Genomic DNA, 18,089 nt, shown 5'->3' with positions numbered 1-18,089 from the left:
ATTTGTCCTCATGTAATTTGTCTCTTGTAGCTTAGCTCAAAGTGACCTAGCTCCTTCACAGGCCCATGTCAAAGGTTGGAACCAGTGATCCACTTCCACAGGGATCATGGATCTTCCCCCTTTCCCCTCTTTCTAAAATTCTGTTTGATCCCTGGGAAACTTGATTCCTGGGATCAGGGGAACTGTGTGCAGTTTAAGGAGAGGAAAGAAGGCAAAATTGCTCCCATCCCACTCTTTCATCGGTGCGCTTCTGCCAGATACCAATAAACCAGAAATCAGCTATGCCAGTCATTATGGTGACCTTTGCTAATCTTGCTGGATCAGCATTGTCCAAATAGGAGAAATTGTGAAAGACCAGTGTCAAGAACTTCAACCCCACGCCTGTATGAACAAAAACACCCTTTGTGAAAGCTTCTCTTGATTCTTTGGACCTTATTTGGACTCACTGCTGAGATGGTCAAACTGGATGTGATGTTTTTAAACCAGTTGAGACCAGGTTCTTGCACCACTACCCCATTTCAAATTGGGTCCTTGCAGTGCTTTAAAAATTAATTCCCCACAGCTGCTGTGTGACTGCATGGAAAGGAAGTCAGGTCTGGAACTTGGACCTGACTCATTAAAAAATATCATGTCTAGTTTGAGCCATAATTTGTCTTGAACCTAGCAAATGTGAGCATTGGCTCTTCTGAGACTGAATTCCTTCCATGTCCTAGAATCACCCAATCTTTTCTAAAAAAGGGAAACACAGCAAGACAGCCACTGTTCCTTAGCCCATGCACATATACATACGCTCACACACACATGCACACTGCAGATAGGTCATTTCCTCACCAGTAAGGTGTTGGAATATAGGCTGCAAGGTCTGGCATTCAGTCATTATGGGGTTATTGTGTTTACCCAGTGTATTGTCGAAGGCTTTCACGGCCGGAGAACGATGGCTGTTGTGGGTTTTCCGGGCTGTATTGCCGTGGTCTTGGCATTGTAGTTCCTGACGTTTCGCCAGCAGCTGTGGCTGGCATCTTCAGAGGTGTAGCACCAAAAGACAGGTCTTTTGGTGCTACACCTCTGAAGATGCCAGCCACAGCTGCTGGCGAAACGTCAGGAACTACAATGCCAAGACCACGGCAATACAGCCCAGAAAACCCACAACAGCCATTTACCCAGTGTGCTGTTGTTTGCATTGACCTTGAAGGGAAACCTGGCAGAGAGCCAATAGCCTAATCTAAATCAAAGCCCAGGAAACTGAGATGTTTGTAAACCACTATTGGTCAATTGGTCTTGTGATTTCCTTTCTAGGCTCAAGAAGATCACCATTAACTAGTGTGGTCTAAATTTGTACTCTGTAGTGTCAAGATGTAGGTGATAGATTTCTTTGTTTTGTAGCAACCCCATGCACCTTTTTATGTGTGGTCCTCGATTCATGTGCATGCTGTCTCTTGCTCAGCCCACGTGCATACAGCTTTCACCAGAGCTCCCTTTGTGTTATTGCATTTGTAAGTGAGTTGGGAGGGCAGAGCACCTTTAGCTCTGTTTTTGCAGTGAGAACCCACAGGAATGGACACTGTAAAGCAAGTATTGTAGGCTTCTGCCAATTTGCATTTCTTTAAGATGTGAGAAAGTGTCAAGATCTGTATTTCCATGAATGGATGTAGGAGGTAGGGGAAACTGAAAATTTGACAGTTATAAACAGAGAATTTCCTTGTCAGAGATTAACTAAAGGAGTAGCAAAGAAAGGCATAGCCAGAGCATTTTCTTTATAGAACTGTAATGCAACAGTTTACATCAATTTCAAACCACATAGTAATCAGAAGGTACACATGGAAAACACTGGCACATACCAATAAATTGGTATGGCTGGGACCTGGCCTGGCCAGGCAAAGTGGTTCACCCCATTTAAAGCTCCCCCACCCGGCCTTACAGCAGCGGGTCTTGTCCAGGTGTTCCCTACCAGGGCGTCTGTCCTTGAAACTGGTCCGTACAGCAGCCAGCCACTCCTGACAGACCCCAATTCCCCACCAATGGGGAGGTGCCACGGGTGCTCACTGGCCCACTCAATTTTTCCCCTAACTTAAATCCTGCCACCAGAGAATTACCTCAGGGCCAAGCTACACATGACGAATGATACTTGAACGGCAAGTGGATTGAGTGGAGGGCAAGTGAACAGGGAGAAATACACTTGCTGTTCAAGTGTCATTCGTCATGTGTAGCTTGGCCCTCAGTCTTACCATGCCAATTACCTCCCTCTTCTCACAGTGCAAGGTAGGCGCAAAACTCCATCCCCAAGTGCCAATCAGGGACAAGGAGAGAAAAATTCCTACCTGGCCCCAAAAGGCGACTGGCTAATTCTGCACTGCAATAGGGTGAGGTGGGTGGGCCGAACACAAGGCACAACTGAAGGCAATGGGGCGGAGAAGCCAGCTAAGGCTACAGACTTCGCCCCCAATGCTAAGCCCTGGATGCCAGGGTGTGCCTTCTGCTTTCCTCCTTCCAAGGAGGCAAAGAGCGGTCACCGGCCTGAATGGCTGTTGCCACTGGCCGGGATGGCCGAATACTTTCAGCAGGTGAGGAAGAACTGATATCAAATGCGTGAATGTACTCAGGTGGAGCAAACTGAAGTGTGACTGTGCGAACGAGTGCATGGGAAGTTGGAGGGGAGGGCATGTGGAATGAAGTTCACTTGAGCATCCCTAGGTACTTCCTAATGTGTATATCCACCCTAACTCTGCTTCTCAACTGTTGAAAATCCTTTGGCAGCTGCTGTAGCACAGTGGTTAAATGGCTGGGCTGCCAATCAGCACTCTGCTGGTTCGACTCCCACTACTGCCATGAACTCTGCAAGTGGTCTTGGGTAAGCCACTCCTCTCAGCCCCAACTCCCCAGCTGTATTGTGGGGATAATAATAACCAGGGCTTTTTTTCAGCAGGAACGCGGTGGAACGGAGTTCCGGCACCACTTGAAAATACTCTGCAATAATGCATGAAAAGAATATTATTTCAAAGAATCCCATGTGTTTCTTCCTCATTTCCCTCTTGAGAGTTCTGCCACCTCTTTTCCCAGAACCCCCCCCCCCCTAATAATAACACTGACTTTGTTCACTACTCTGAGTGTGGCACTGATCTGTCCAGAAGGGCTGTAAATAAGCACACTGTTGTTGTTGTTGCTGGGTCCCCATAAATCAGTTGTGCCTTGATGGCATGTCCTTATATATAAGGACATGCCATCTGTCTGGCTCACTATCCACAACATGTAGACTACATCTTATTCTTTTGAATTGAAAGTCAAAGGACAGTCCTAAAAAGGCTAAAAGGTGAGATTATTGGTATACTTTGAACTATTTTGCCTAAGCCCCAAGGCTGCATTTAATCCTGTTGTTTGCTTATAGTGGATGGTGAACTTCCCAAAGGTCCAAATTAGAATGGCCTGAGCTAAAATTCAGAGTGGGCCCAAATTAACTATTTAAGTTGGCAAAAGTCCTGTTGCCTCACCTGAGGCTTCTGTTGCTGCCAGTTCTTGCTACAGTCCTTCTACCCCAAATCTACCTTGAGTAGAAGGGGTTAGGAAAACCCCAAAGCAGCGGAGGCATCAGGATTAATGTCTGAATGCTCTTTATGTGGGCCTGTTAGTAAACAGCCACTGCTGCAAGAATACCTGGGAAATGTAGTTCTAAATACTTCCAGGGGTATTCCAATAGCTGTGCTGTGGTGTAGTGGTTACAGTATCAGACTAAGATTTGGGAGACCAAGGTTTGAATCCCTGCTCTGCCATGGAAGCTCACTGGATGACTTTGGACTAGTCACACACTCTCACCTAACCTACCTCAAAGGGTTGTTTTGAGGATGAAAATAGAGGAGAATGATGCAAACTGCTTTGGGTCCCCTTTGGGGAAGAAGGTGGGGTATAAATGAAGTAAATAAATATCTGAATGGGAGATCTCTGTAAGCTTCTTTGGGCTTTTTAAAGGAAATAAGAACAACTGAATGAATGAATGTCGACACAGACACAGCATTAAGCACCATGCCTTTCTTTTTCTTTTTCTTAGCAATATACCACATGCATATCAAACATAAACAAACCCTTCTGGACTGCATCTCCTATATTTAGTTAATGACCATTGGTTTCAGTGGAAGTTACATCCAAAGTTTCATGTAATTACTATCCTGAAGCATGTACACACACACACATTTCCAGCATATTAGAGAGTGCATTTGGAATATAACTATCAAAACACTGGCCAAATGCTACTTTTCTCACTGGCGATGAGGAGTAGGGGAGACCCAGTGACTTATCAATAGATAAGTGCCTGACAGACTGGCTGCCCAACCAGAACACAGTCCAGTCCATATCTGTGCTGCATAACGCTAATCTTGATTGGCAGTTTGGGGAAGGGATGTCATTCTCTCATTCTGCGTGATGGTCATTTTCTGAGTTATTCCAGCTGTTGGGCATTAGCCTGATGATAGGAATGGGCAAGAAGAAGACAATTCAGGGCAGAAGTTTTGGCTTAAGCCATTTTTCTCTCTCCCATGAAGCTGTATGCCTGGAGATTTTAAGGAAAGAAGGCAAAGACTTTGTTTCTCTCCATTGTAAGGAGGAAAGGATGCCATGTTGCTTGAACATAAGTCACCAAAGAGCCAGAAGTGCTTAATTTCCTCTGTGCACTGTTCCTTTGCGCGATACCCCCTTGCAACAGACAACTTGATGGTTATAAAAAAGTTAAGTTGATAAGTTTGAAAGACAAGTGCTGAAATCAACTATTCTAGTTCAGAGTTCATGTGTATGTGCAAGGTTTAATGCCTCATGCTTTTTCTTTTTAAAAATAGAGCCCACCCCCTGCTTGCATAAGCATCTTGGAGGAGGGAAAACATGGGGGGAATTCATCACCCTGCCTCTGTATGATAGGAATGTAATGTCCTTTTCTGCTTGTGGTCAGCAATCTGGCAAAGAAGATCCCTTTCGCAAGGGCTACAATTCCCAAGAACTGGTTGTGAGAAAAAAGGTTACCTGTAGGAATTGGTCCCCTCTCCCAAAAACACACACATTAACCCAATAATAACCAGAAGCACATGACACAACAAGATTAAAGTATCAGAACAACATCTTAATGAACAAAATGAGATCAACGTAAACTTGAATCAACATTTCTGTGCACATTCTTTCTGTGGATTAGTGTTCTAGCCGACTTCAGTGAATGGGGCTGCTCCCCATGGAGAATTGGGGAGCATTTTAATAAGAATGGGAGCTTTACAGATAACCACCACTGGAATTTAAGTATAAACTGCAGTGGATATCCAACAAAGATTATTCTCTTGCTTGGACAAAGCAAGTTTACCGGGTTCTGAAAAGTCCTGTCCTCAGCATTCTGCTGAGGATGGGACTTCACTTTTACCTTTACAGCGTACTGCATTCTGCCCTAGCTTTGTGTCTCACTCACCCCAACTCTGTCCTGAAGACCTGCTTTTAAGTTGAAGCTCGCAATACTATCATGGAAGACCTTACCAGTGGAGGACTTTGTGTGCACATGAGAGACCCTAAGAAATACCTGGAAGAGGGCAATTGGAGATTCCATGCATACAAATAATTGCAAACACATTCCCCTCCCTCTTTTTTGTACCAGATCCAAACTGCTTTTGAAACTGAAAAGTGTCTTCTTCCCTGTCAATATACCTGGCTTTTAGATATGTTTATACAAGGCCCCAAAAGACATCTTTCTAGCTAGATGAGCTGGCAATCTACATTTTCATGGTTCGGAAGAGGACAAAAGGAAGGGAAGGAAAAAAAGGGGGAGGAAGGGGAACAGGCTGGTGCGGTGGGTTTGGCTGCTGCTGTGCTGTAAAGGAAAGAAATGCTGACCTGCGTGCTTTGCCGGGATTGTGCCCAGTGCAAGGAAATAACTATTAGTGGTTTCAATGGAATTTACATTCATCTAATGTGTTTTGGACTAGGGTGTTAATGCACAGCACTTAGACCTATTACATGCATTTTAAAAGCAGAGTTGATTTATTTTGTGCGTTTTTAAAAGTCATTTCCACAAGACAGTTCCATGATTTGTCAGTTCAAAGCGGCACCATTTTTAATTCTCCCCTCCATTCCGATTTCAAATTGCTTGAGCAATAGATTTCTTTATTTCGCACAGCATTCAAAGTAAAACAACGTAATGTGGCAACAAGCCTTGTAGAAATGTATAGTTCCGCTGTGAGTAGCCTCTGCTTCACCAACATTCAATCAAATTCTCATTTAAGGCCTGTTTTGATGGACCATTGTACTGTGGAGGGGGGGGGGAAGAGGGAAGGGGCCGAAGAAAAGCCATATGTAATCTGTGTTTGGTCACAAGTAGCAAGTCAATGCAATTTTTTCCCTAGAAAAAAATGAAATGAAACATTCTCTCTCTCTCTTTTAATTTACTAAACGCAATACATTTTCCAAAACACAAGGATTTTTTTTTAAATAAGTTATGTGGCACGGATCCAGCTGGGAAACCTGTTTTACTGATGGGGTCTCTGCTGCTCCAGTGTTTCCGTCATCAGCCCGACCTTGTTGCTTTTTCTGCAGGGCTGTTCTACCCCGGGTGCTGGCTTATTTTCATACTGCAGCCCCCAACTACTTGATCCCACTTCATCTACTTCACGGACACAGACATTTGTTGGGCTTATTAGCTCAGCAGGAGCCTTATCATATTTTGTATCAGAGGCTGCTGGAGATGTCAAGAGATGGAAATGCTGTGTAGCTTTTTATCCTCCCTCCTCGCACTTTCTCCTCCAGCCCCACAGCACATTTGGATTCAATGCTCTCCTGCCACTAGCCACCGAGATCTCTTTAAATATGTCTAGCTTTGCCATCTGTACCAATAAAACTGCAAAGGCTTAGCCATGATTAGGCTGTCAAGATTTATTAAGTTAAAAAGTATCAAAGTTTCTTGCTGCAACCCCAGACCTTTTAAGAGTCCACCTCCTTTAGAATCTCTCTCCCCCCTCTTTCCCTGCTAACACTAGAATCAGTGTGCTTTGCTTGACCTTGACCAAGATATGCACCCAGGGAACACTAATGAATTTGGGCCAATTCATCTTGGAACTCCAAATTTAATCAAGCTGACATGCCAGGGAAAGCAGAGTATAATTAACTCCTAGCATTTTAGGTAATCTGTAAAATTCATAAACTTAGATGATCTGTGTTTGGTTAAATATTTTTTGTTTGTTTGTTTAACAACACACCAGCTTAAAACTGTAGAATCCTAGCAATTAAAAGCAACATTTTCAATAAAGGATTCAATACATTGTTTTTAATTTTTCCTTAAAAAAAAAAAAAAACTAACGGGCAATATCTGGTGTTGCCAATAATATGAATGCTATGATCTTCTATTCTGGAGCAGAGAAATTACATACAGCCAATTAGATCATTTCTTTAAAAATAAGTCACTGTGTAATCATTTTCAATAGTGTGTTGAGTAAAATGAATGCTGAGAAATAAATTTATTCAGTATTCCCTTCAGGATTTTACCTTTAAAAAAGAAAGAAAAATGATGACTCTGAGCAATTAAAAGCAGCTTAAGCTTTAAGCAGTTCTTTTGTAACAATATTTTTATGTTGTGTTTGTATTCCGTCATGGTTATCTTACAAATCCTAGGAGTTTCAGATAAAGATTGGTACCTTCTCCATTAAATGCTGTACAAACAAAAGGAGGCCATGCTACCTGCCCTGAGGGACATAAACAATGCTCAGTGAAATCTTAAATATCTATTTATACATTCATACACACACACTCACACACAAGGAAGGCCTGGTCATCTCTGATGCTAGTCCTACTACTCCCTGTGGTTTGCAGTCTTCCCTTTTAGCGTCTTGTGGTCACTAAACTACCCCTAGGGCAGGTCCTCAAATCCAGCCACTCTTGTGTATTTTTATGTCTGGAAACATATTGGTGTTCTGTAGGTTGTGTTCCCCTGTGGCTACTTGAAGAGACGGGAGGATGCAATTTGGAACAAAGATATAAAAGCAACCTTTTTGTTTCATATTCATATAAAGGGAGAAGTGTAGCAATAAAAAGGAAATCATCCTAAGTAATGATGGCTGGCTGATTTTGTATTTGGTGAGTATGCATTCAAACAATCCATCCTGTTATGCCAAACGTTCCACCAAACTGCAGTGGTTCTTTTAGGATCCAGAAACAATGTTCACAAAAATAGGGGGGGGGGGGGGTTAAGTGAAAAGGGTTTATTAACACACCAGCAGATAACTCTAAACAAAAGGAAAACAACATTTCAGAAGTCACAGACTCTGGAATAACAATAGTGGGTAATGATGACAAAGCAGTCAACAGCCAGAGTTCTCTCTGATCCCTGCTGACAGAGCCTTCCATCTAGGCTATTGCTCTCTCAAACTTACATGTAACAGGAGATCTTACACCTGTATTCTCAATAAACGTTGTTAACCTTCTAAGGGATAACACATCACAGGCCCTCCCAATGTTGGCTGATTAGCTATTGTGATTGCCTCAGCTTCACCTATTAAAGGCATATTTTCCCAATTTAAAGGAAAGAAAAGCAAATAAATAGCTCTTCATGGCATTTTGATTGGAAAGGTGAGTTAAACTCAGAGAATTGTGGCACAGTATCTTACTCCTCAAAACAATCTCCTGCATTTCTGTTGCAACTCCCCATTTTTAATTTTCTTGTACTTTGTATAAAGACACCTTACAACATTTGGCTGGACTATGCATGAGTGTTGGTGTAAAATGGTTACTACTTGTCTAAGCTGTAAAACAGAAACTTTGAATTTTTGATGGGGAACATACTGAAGAAGAAATGCACATTATAATTCCATACCTTCCAGACCCTAGTTAATAACATTTTGCTGAATTCTAAATATGGAAAAGGTGAGGAAGAGTCATCTATCTGTATTAAACATTTAAAAGGGGGGGGGGGGGTTGCAGTACAGCAGTCATTGGTATGAACTGGAATATCCTCAGATTGAATCTTGCCGCCCCCCCCCCCTTACATCTTCTGGGTAGCTTTAGCTTGAGGCTTACTATTTGGGATGCACAGAGAAATTTTATCTTGGTTCAAGTCTGACTTGTTTTGCTCATTAAAATGTATTTGAGAAGCTTTAATTTTAGGTTGAATCTAGTGATACAAGAGTAGAATGGAAAAAAGATACTTGTGCCAGCAGTAGCACAAAGGCTGCAGCAACACATAGCGATTGGATATAATATTTTACAAAATAATGTGCATGTGGCACAATTGAATGTACAGCAAATAGTTCACATGATTTCATTTAATTTGGTTTTGAAATCATTATCCGAAACAATGCTTTGTGCTATGTCTTGTGACCCAAGCCCCCCCCACCCCCCACCCCGCTATCTTCTCTCACTAAGGTGTTTGTCCTGTAATCAGTAACAAGGAAAGAATCTCCAGCATGTTATTGGACACAGTTCTATTCAGTAAATAAACAAACAACTCTCAGGAAGAAACATACAACTTGATGGAACTATACATAAAGTGTATTTTCACTCTTCTGAAAAGTAAAACTCATATATCAATGTCACCAAACGGAGGTATTTGGATGGTACTTTTGCAAGCTGTGCTTATCAGACCCATTCCCTGCATGCCTATCATGTTCTAACAGTATATAGTGCCTGCCTGATGGCTTTTTATTTATCATCAGATCTAATTCTCAACACAGCCCCTTCTATGAATCCTAAAATCCCTTTCTGCGGATTCTTAAAACCAGAGACTGAGGCCATGAACTGACAAACCTTTCTACAAACCTGAGAAGAGTCTCAGGTTGTAGAAAAATCTGAAATCAAAAATATATGTAGTAGTAGTTTGCCAGAGGTGTTTAGCCATTTCTCTCCTCTGCATAGTGATCCTGGTCTTCTTTGGAGGTCTCCAATCAATTACTGACCCAAGCCAACCCTGTTTAGCTTCTGAGATCTGATGAAATTAGGTGTGTCTGGGCTATCTAGGTCAGGGTAAGCGCCCCCCAAATAATAGAAACTGTGCCTGTAGCTTTAAGAAATGAATGCTTTCCATGGCTGTTGCTGGGCAACCACAACAGTTTTGCTAGACCTTAAGCCTTGGTTTCTGTCATTAAGGGTCAAGTGCCAGGCCCTATCCATGGTTGTTTTGGTTTTTGAAGGAGGACTTATTGGGGACAAGACTGGCAGCAACCATCTGACTTGCCTAACTAATCCAGCTCTGAACGCTTGCTACTGTTCAGCAGCAGTCACCCCATAAAAGCCAGTATGTATAGTGGTTAGAGTTTCAAATTAGAATAATGGAGACACATGTTCAAGTCATCACTCTTCCATGGAACTTGACTGGATGACCTTAGTCCGGTTATACCTTCTCAGCCTAGCCTACCTCACAGGGTCATTGTCAGGATAAAATGGAGGACAGGAAAATGATGTAAGCTAGTTTGGGTCTCCCTTGTGGAGAATGTCAGGGTATAAATAAAGTAAATAAATTAGAAATATAGCTGAAGATGAGGGGCAGATAAAAGTTTGGTGGTGGGTGGGCAGGAAGGAGCAAATGAAGCAGGATATAGATTAAAAACATGCACAATTAAAAATAGAGAGATTATAGATTTAAAGGTGCCCAGAATTACAAAATGTGGCTATTGAAAGTACGCAGAATTAAAAAGAATTCAGCAAAATCTCCCAAAACAGTTTACTCTTCCTGGAATAAAATTGTTTTACACACCTTCTTAAATGTAGCAAGTGAAGAAAGGTGCCCTTCCCACCAGTCCATTCCAAAGGACTGAATGTACCACAGAAAAATTTCTGACCTGAGCCCTGTTCACATGTTACAGTAAACATACGTATAATCTGTTTAGTGTACTTTTCATCTTTGATTGCACATTGAGTAATTTTCAAGTTACAGTCAACTCATGTACTTATTTATTTCTTATTTATATGAGTTTGGCACGCCCAGCTGCAGCAATGCTGCATAAGCTGGGGGCCATTCATTGCTGCCTTGCCCGGAGGGAGGGACAGACTCCTTTCCCGAGCATATGGGGATTTTGGTCAGGGGTGGAGCCATAGCCTTAGTAGGCGGCTCTGCTCTCCAGGCCAGCAGTTGCTTTCTAGTCTCAGAGAGAGTGCGAGCATTTTCTCTGCTCTCCGAGCAAGAAGGTGGGCCTACCAGATGGAGCAGCAGTGACAAACAGCGGCAACTGGAGGTGGAGGTGACTGGTGGCGACCGGCAGCGAAGCAGAGCGTTGGAGCTGTGGTGGCTTCAGTGAGGCGTGGCTGCGGCGGCGCGACTGGAAGCAGCAGGTGTGAGCCTTCAGGTGTCCCTGTGGCGTGCCGGCCGTGCATCTGCCCAGGGCTGGGCAGTGAGGCGTGTGCTCCTGGGTGGTGACTGGGGGGGGGGTGGCTTTTCTTGGCTCTTGGGGCCTGTTACGCTGTTCCCAGTCTCTTCCCTCCCTTTTGGGAGTGGGGCCTTGTTCTGTGGGGTTTGTTGTTGGGAGCTGTTGGGCACAGCAGCAAGCTGCCCCTGTTGGATGTTGGGGCAGAGGGGAAGTATGCTGTTAGACAGTGCACCATTTTACTTTCTTTGTATAGCAGTTTCCCCTGGGCTTTACACCCCCCCTCCCTTTTGTGGGGGCTGCTGTTTGGTGGTGGCCATCTTGGGTGGGTAAACTGGGCCTGGTGGCCATTTTGTGGATTGGCCTGGTAGACTGCCATTTTGTATTTTGCTATTGGAGCGGCCATTTGAGGTCTTGGTCTTTTGACTTGTGCCACTTTTGTGGAGCTCTATACTAGGTTGCCCAGTTTGGGTGATATTGCTTGATAGTGCCTGAGTATGCCACCCAAGAAGGGTGGTGGCCCATCCAAGGGCAAACAGCCAGCCAAGCATCCTGCTGCTAAAAGGCCTCCCCCTGCCATGCTGTCCTCTTCTGACGAGGAGGATGGTGGACCTAGCAGGCAGGAAATTCTGGATCGTTTGGATGCTTTGGAGCAGGCACGAGCAGGTGCTCCGCTAGGGGTCACTGGTGTTAGGGCTTGCCGGCCTACTGAAAAGGTTTCTAATGCTGCTTTTCAGAGGGAAATTCTGATGTGCATTTCTGCTCTGGAGGAGGCGGCAATATCAGAATGCAGTAAACCCAGTGGCTTCCAGGGGGCAGCTAGGCCACCAGAAGAGGTGCAGGTGATCGAAGCTGAGCAGGAGACCAATGGGGACTGTGGGCAGGTGGCCATAGCAGTGGAGCCAGTACTGCAGGAGGGTAAGTCCATTTTGCCTCAACAGGCATGTGCCTGGCCGTGGGGGCCCTGGGGTCAGTCTACTCCCTCCGCACCCCACTGGCTGCACTTCACCGCACCCCCCAGCTGTACACAACATCCTGCTTCAGCATGGCCCCTGGCAATTCCCTTGAATTGGCAAGGGGGTGCTGGGACTTCTTACGGCCAGCAGCAGGCACCAGTTACATCAACATCCACTGGGTTTCAGGTTGTGGGTTGGCCATATGGCTATGGCTGTCAGTGGGGTTTCCCTCACTATGGGCACTTGCCTTATGGAATGGTACCGTACCGAGCCTTGCCGTTTGGGGATACTGTGTTGACCCTTGGGGACCACTTAACACAGACTACCAGGGATAAGATCATTAAGAGAGAGTATGTGGATGTCTTTACCCTTCTCTTCAGGGAACTGGAGAAGAAGGATAAGGACGATTTGGATGAGAGAGATAAAGAAAAGATCAGGCATAGGTAGGTGGACTGAAATTGGTCAAAGTGGTTGCCGGGTTTTTTGATTTACAATGGAGTATTAGCTACAGCACAGCCCTGGAGGGCGGTTTCTCTTTTCCAATACCTGGATATAATTTATAAAGGTTACATGGACTTTGTGGGGGCGGCCTGGCTCCAGTATGATGAGGAGTTTAGAATGCGGGCCGCCATTAATCCCGGTTTGCCGTGGAACAAAATTCACTAACAGCTGAGGCTGCAGGTTATGTCCCTGGCCAAACCAATTTTGGGGGACAGGTCCAATAGCGGCCATTTGATTCATCGTTCTCAGTCTGCATCTGGTACCTGTGCCCCCGTGGGGCAAGATTGCGAAGGAATGCGCCGAGGGTCGTGTCCTTGGCCCATTTGATGCCCCTCCTGTTCCTTGCTTGAGGGTTTCCCCATTAGGGGTGGTACCCAAGAAGGCAGCCGGTGAGTTCCACCTTATCCACCACTTATCTTTTCCTTGGGGCAGCTCGGTGAATGATGCCATTCCTGAGCATCTTTGTTCAGTGCATTATACATCATTTGACCAAGCGGTCAAGGTGGTGCGCCATTGTGGGGTGGGTGCAGAACTGGTTAAGTGTGACGTAAAGTCGGCTTTTCACCTCCTCCCAGTTCACCCTGGGGACTTTGAGCTCCTCAAGTTTGTGTTCAAGGGCAAATTCTATATGGATAGGGCCCTTCCAATGGGGTGCTCCATATCATGTTCAGCGTTTGAGCGCTTCAGTTCCTTTCTGGAATGGGAGCTGCGTCACCACACAGCCTGCCCCGATACTTGTCATTATCTGGATGATTTTTTGTTCGTGGGGCCAGCTGGCACTAGGCAGTGTGCCATGTTATTGGCTAGCTTTGTGAAGCTTGTGGAGGAACTCAGTGTTCCTCTAGCGCATGAGAAGACTGAGGGCCTCTCCACTGTTTTAACCTTTCTGGGTATTGAGTTAGATACTGTCCAACAGTCCTTTAGGCTGCCTTCGGATAAAGTTGAGGACCTCAAACGTAGGCTTGCTGAGCTTAGGGGACGGAGTAAGGTTACTCTCCTTGAATTAAAGCAGCTGGTGGGGCATTTGAATTTCACCTGCAAGGCGATTGCCCTGGGTAGGGCATTTCTGAGGCACTTACATGATGCCATGGGGACCTTGCAGTTGCCTCATCACAGGTTGCGTCTGTGTAAGGGTATGTGGAGTAATCTCCAGGTCTGGCAGGACTTTCTGGGGTCCTTCAATGGAGTGACATTTTGGAGGGAAGACCTGCTGCTTGAAGCTGAGCTTCAGGTTACTTCTGATGCTTCTGGGTCTCTGGGATTTGGGATGTATTTCCGGGCCCATTGGTGCATGAAGTGCTGGCCTGCTGATTGGGTTCAGCAGGGGCTGTCCAAAGACTTGGCGTTTTTAGAGTTCGTCCCCTTGCTGGTTGCAGTCTGGATTTGGGGGAAGTTGGCTAACCACACAGTCCACTTCTGGTGTGACAACCTAGGAGTGGTACACGTGGTGAATTCCTTGTCTTCAAAATCACCTATGGTGATGAGGCTGCTGCGGGCTTTTACCCTTAAATGCTTGCAGTTGAATATTTTGTTTAGGGCCAGACATGTTCCTGGAGTTAGTAATGGCGTGGCAAATGTTTTGTCTCACCAACGACGGAACGGTTTTGGCACCTAGCCCCAGAGGCTGATCATCAGCCAGCACAGATGCCCAAGGAGCTGTGGCAGTTTGGAAGGCGGAAGCAAACTGGGCGATCCAGTTAGCCATAGCTCCTAGCATGCGGAGAGCATATGACCATGCGGTCGAGCAGTTCACTGAGTTTAGAACAGTAGGACTTCAAAAGCTCTGGCCTATTCCACCAGAGCACCAGATGCACTTCTGTGTGGTGCAACGGGGGCGGAGCCTCTCGGTCAAGTCTTTTAGGGGACAGATGGCTGCCCTGGCCTGGCGAGCAAGGCTCGCAGCCTGCCTGAAGCCACTGGGGACTTTCAGGTGCGTAAGATGTTGGAAGGCTGGTCTAGGGAAGTGGGAGCCTCCAGGGATCAGCGACAGCCCATTTCCTCATCTGTTCTGAAAGGGCTGAGTGCAGCCTGGGCTGAGGTTTGTTCCTCGCAGTATGAGCAGAGGCTCTTTCAGCAATCAGCAACCTTTATTGGCATTAGATCCATGTTAACAAAAACATTCGACACAACCAGAACTCAGTCTACAAATACACAACTTGCCTCATAGATGCAAGATACAAAAAATTGGCTACAGTTTCAATAACTTTTTGGTTCTGAGTAGCCAATAGGAAGATAACTACATTTATCAGATTTTCCAATTTGCTCTCTCAACAGTGGGTTAATGAGCGTGGGACATATATCACAGTAATAAGTACAATACAGAAAGACATGTTCTAGCGTTTCTTTGTCTCACTGAGCACAAGTGCATAACCTGTTAGCATATGGCATTTTATGGAATCTCCCATAAAGTATCGCAGAAGGTAGCACATTAAACCAAGCAAATGCGTAAGCTCTGCGATAATTTGGGGCCATTAAACAAGTGAGATATTCTGCCCTATACCCATGGGGTAAAACCTCCAAACCTAGGGGTGAACATCTGCCTATTGCAAGACTCCTGAGATTCTGAATCTCGAGCAGAGGCTCTTTCACGTGGCTTCTTTGGTGGCTTTCTTTGGTGCCTTGCGTGTCAGCGAGCTGGTGGTGCAATCCCGTAGGGATGCATCTGGCAGGGCCTTGCTGGCCCAGGATATTACTTTTGTGGGGGGATAAGTTGTCCATTAGGATTCAGCGGTCTAAAACTGACCAAGAGCACCGGGGTGCCACCCTGCTTTTGCGTCCTTGCACCAATCGGGAGCTATGCCTGGTGCAGGCTCTTCAGGATTATGTTGAGCTCTGGGGTGAGGTCCAGGGGTTTTTGTTTTGACATGATGATGGGATGCCATTGACCCGGTATCAGTTTGGGGCAGTTACGGAAAGGTCCCTCAGCAGGCTTGGTTTATCAGGGGTCAAATTCGGCACCCATTCCTTTCAGATTGGGGCTGTCTCTACGGCAGCGGTCATGGGGTACCCTCAACAGGCTATACAGCGGGTTGGCAGGTAGCGGTCAGGTGCATTTCATTCCTATATCCGCCCTCTGCCACAGTATTAATCGCCCATACTAACTGCTCTTTCTTTAGGTGCAACATCGGTCCCAGGAAAGCACAGTATCCTGATTTGCGGACACAGCATGGTGTTCTTGGCTGCTCATCAAGCCAGGAGAATGCCGATTGGATCCCAGCTGGGGCTAAGTGCTGTGGCCACGGTCGAGTGGCTGGGTCAGTGTGGCCTCCGGTGGCCAGGCTTACTACCACTCTTGTTTTGGGGGGGGGGGGCGGACAGGTCCGCCCCCGCATATCCTGGTCATTCACCTTGGGGGAAATGACCTTGGGTTAGTGCAGGGAAAGGCCCTGTCACTGCAGGCAACTGATAACCTTCGAGAAATAAGCAGCTGGTGGCCGGGTGTGCTTATATTTTGGTCCGAGATACTGCAACGGCGGGTATGGTGGGAGGCCTTGGACCCTCGGGCCATTGAAGGGGCCTGTCGTAAGGCCAATAAAACCATGAAGAAACCCCTAGGGGAGGGCTTGGGGATTTACTTGCTGCACCCCAGGATTAGGGCCAAATTTGTCACCTGAGGGCAATGAAATTTTCCTTGATGACCTTCGGCAAGGGCTTAGGTTGGCCTTAAGCCACCTGTGGGGTGCTAGGGCCTAAGCAAAGGCTTGGCCCTTGCGGTGGCAGGAGATTCTTGGGGAATAGGGAGCAGGCTGGTGAGCACCCAGTGGCAGTTCCCTATGGAAGGGGAACAGGGTCTGCCATCAGTGCTGTATGCTTGTGACAGCTACCACAGCACAGGCAGATGCCTGTGGGGATCCTCAGGGACAAGTCATGCTGTACAGCTGGGGTGTTAGGAGCTTGATGGGGGGATCCATTTGCCTGGCTGGCCAGGTTGCAGCCATTTCATGGATGGCCTACACCCGGGGCTTTGGGGCTCGCCCAGACAGGTCAAGTCGGAGGTCTAAGGGTGACCCCATGGCTTGACCTGTACCACTTAGTTGGCCCTTGCCATAGTTATAGTTATGTTTATTGTTATATTAATAAATGGCTCTTCATCTCTAAGCCTGTATCTGTCTCTTCGTTCTGGCTAAGGTAGCAATTAAATTTCACCTTTCTCTCTGAGACTCAAGGTGGATTATGCAGAGTAAGTCAATATGATCAATGGCTGAGTCAAGGTAACTCAGTCACGCCCAACAGCCCTGGGAAAAATGGCAGAGTACATTCAGGTGGTAAAGAAGGCGTGCAGCTATGGGGATACGGCAGTCTTTGCCGTGCTGTTTTTCAACTGCTCAGGGTTAATGATCTGAAGACTGGTATGTTTGTACGCACTGACAAATATGGAAACAAATACTATGAAGACAACGGGTACTTCTTTGGGTGTCACAGGTGGGTTGTATATACTGAAGAAATGAATGGGAAAAAAACATTCTGTGAAGTAGATGGAAGCCTGGTGCCACCTGAGTGGCATTGTTGGCTTCTCTGAATGACAGATGACTCCCCAACTACACACCCAGCAGTGGCTCATAAATTTATTTGGGTTAGTCATAAATTCAATCTAAATGGAACTCCTGAACAGTATGTATCATATTCTACCACCCAAAAGAAGATACAGAAGTGAATTCCACCTGCTACATCTAGCAAATAAATGGAAAAGAACTTGCTGATTTGCCAAATGATAGGCTTTATGGGAACTGTATCTTTTATATATATATATATATATATATATATATATATATATATATATATATATATATATATATATATATATATATATATATATATATATATATAATGTTCAATGGCTGAGACATTCAATAATCAATACAATAGTGTATGGATTAGGGATAAGTGTAGTGAAAATCACGAGCTGTAAAAATCATGAAAATGACTGTTTCTGGATCTTACCTGTGGAACAGAAATGCTAGTTCTGGATGCTTCATAGTCATGAAACCCCTCCTTGAAAAAAAACACTTTTTAAAAAAAGTTCTGGCTTTTACCAACAATGCAGCATGAGCTTGCTATTCTCCTTCCCCCCTCTTTTACCCTTCCCGCTACCTTGTGGGCTGGACTTTTTTTCTTGTGAAAAAGCCTTGGCTTGCTCAGGGGCGTGTAGAATCCTAATGCTTAGCCAAATTTGCTTTTCCTTTGATGGACAGGCAGAAGATACTCTGCTGCAGGTTTGGTGACTTTCTTTGAAAAACAATTACTCCACATTTCCCCCCATCCACAAGGGAATAATGAAAGTTGTTGTTGTTGTTGTTGTTGTTGTTGTTGTTGTTGTTGTTGTTGTTGTTGT

Source organism: Eublepharis macularius, chromosome 7, assembly GCF_028583425.1.
Source record: "Eublepharis macularius isolate TG4126 chromosome 7, MPM_Emac_v1.0, whole genome shotgun sequence".
Taxonomy (NCBI): Eukaryota; Metazoa; Chordata; class Lepidosauria; order Squamata; family Eublepharidae; genus Eublepharis; species Eublepharis macularius.
The sequence above is the reverse complement of the archived record's forward strand: the minus strand, read 5'-3'. Positions refer to the sequence as shown.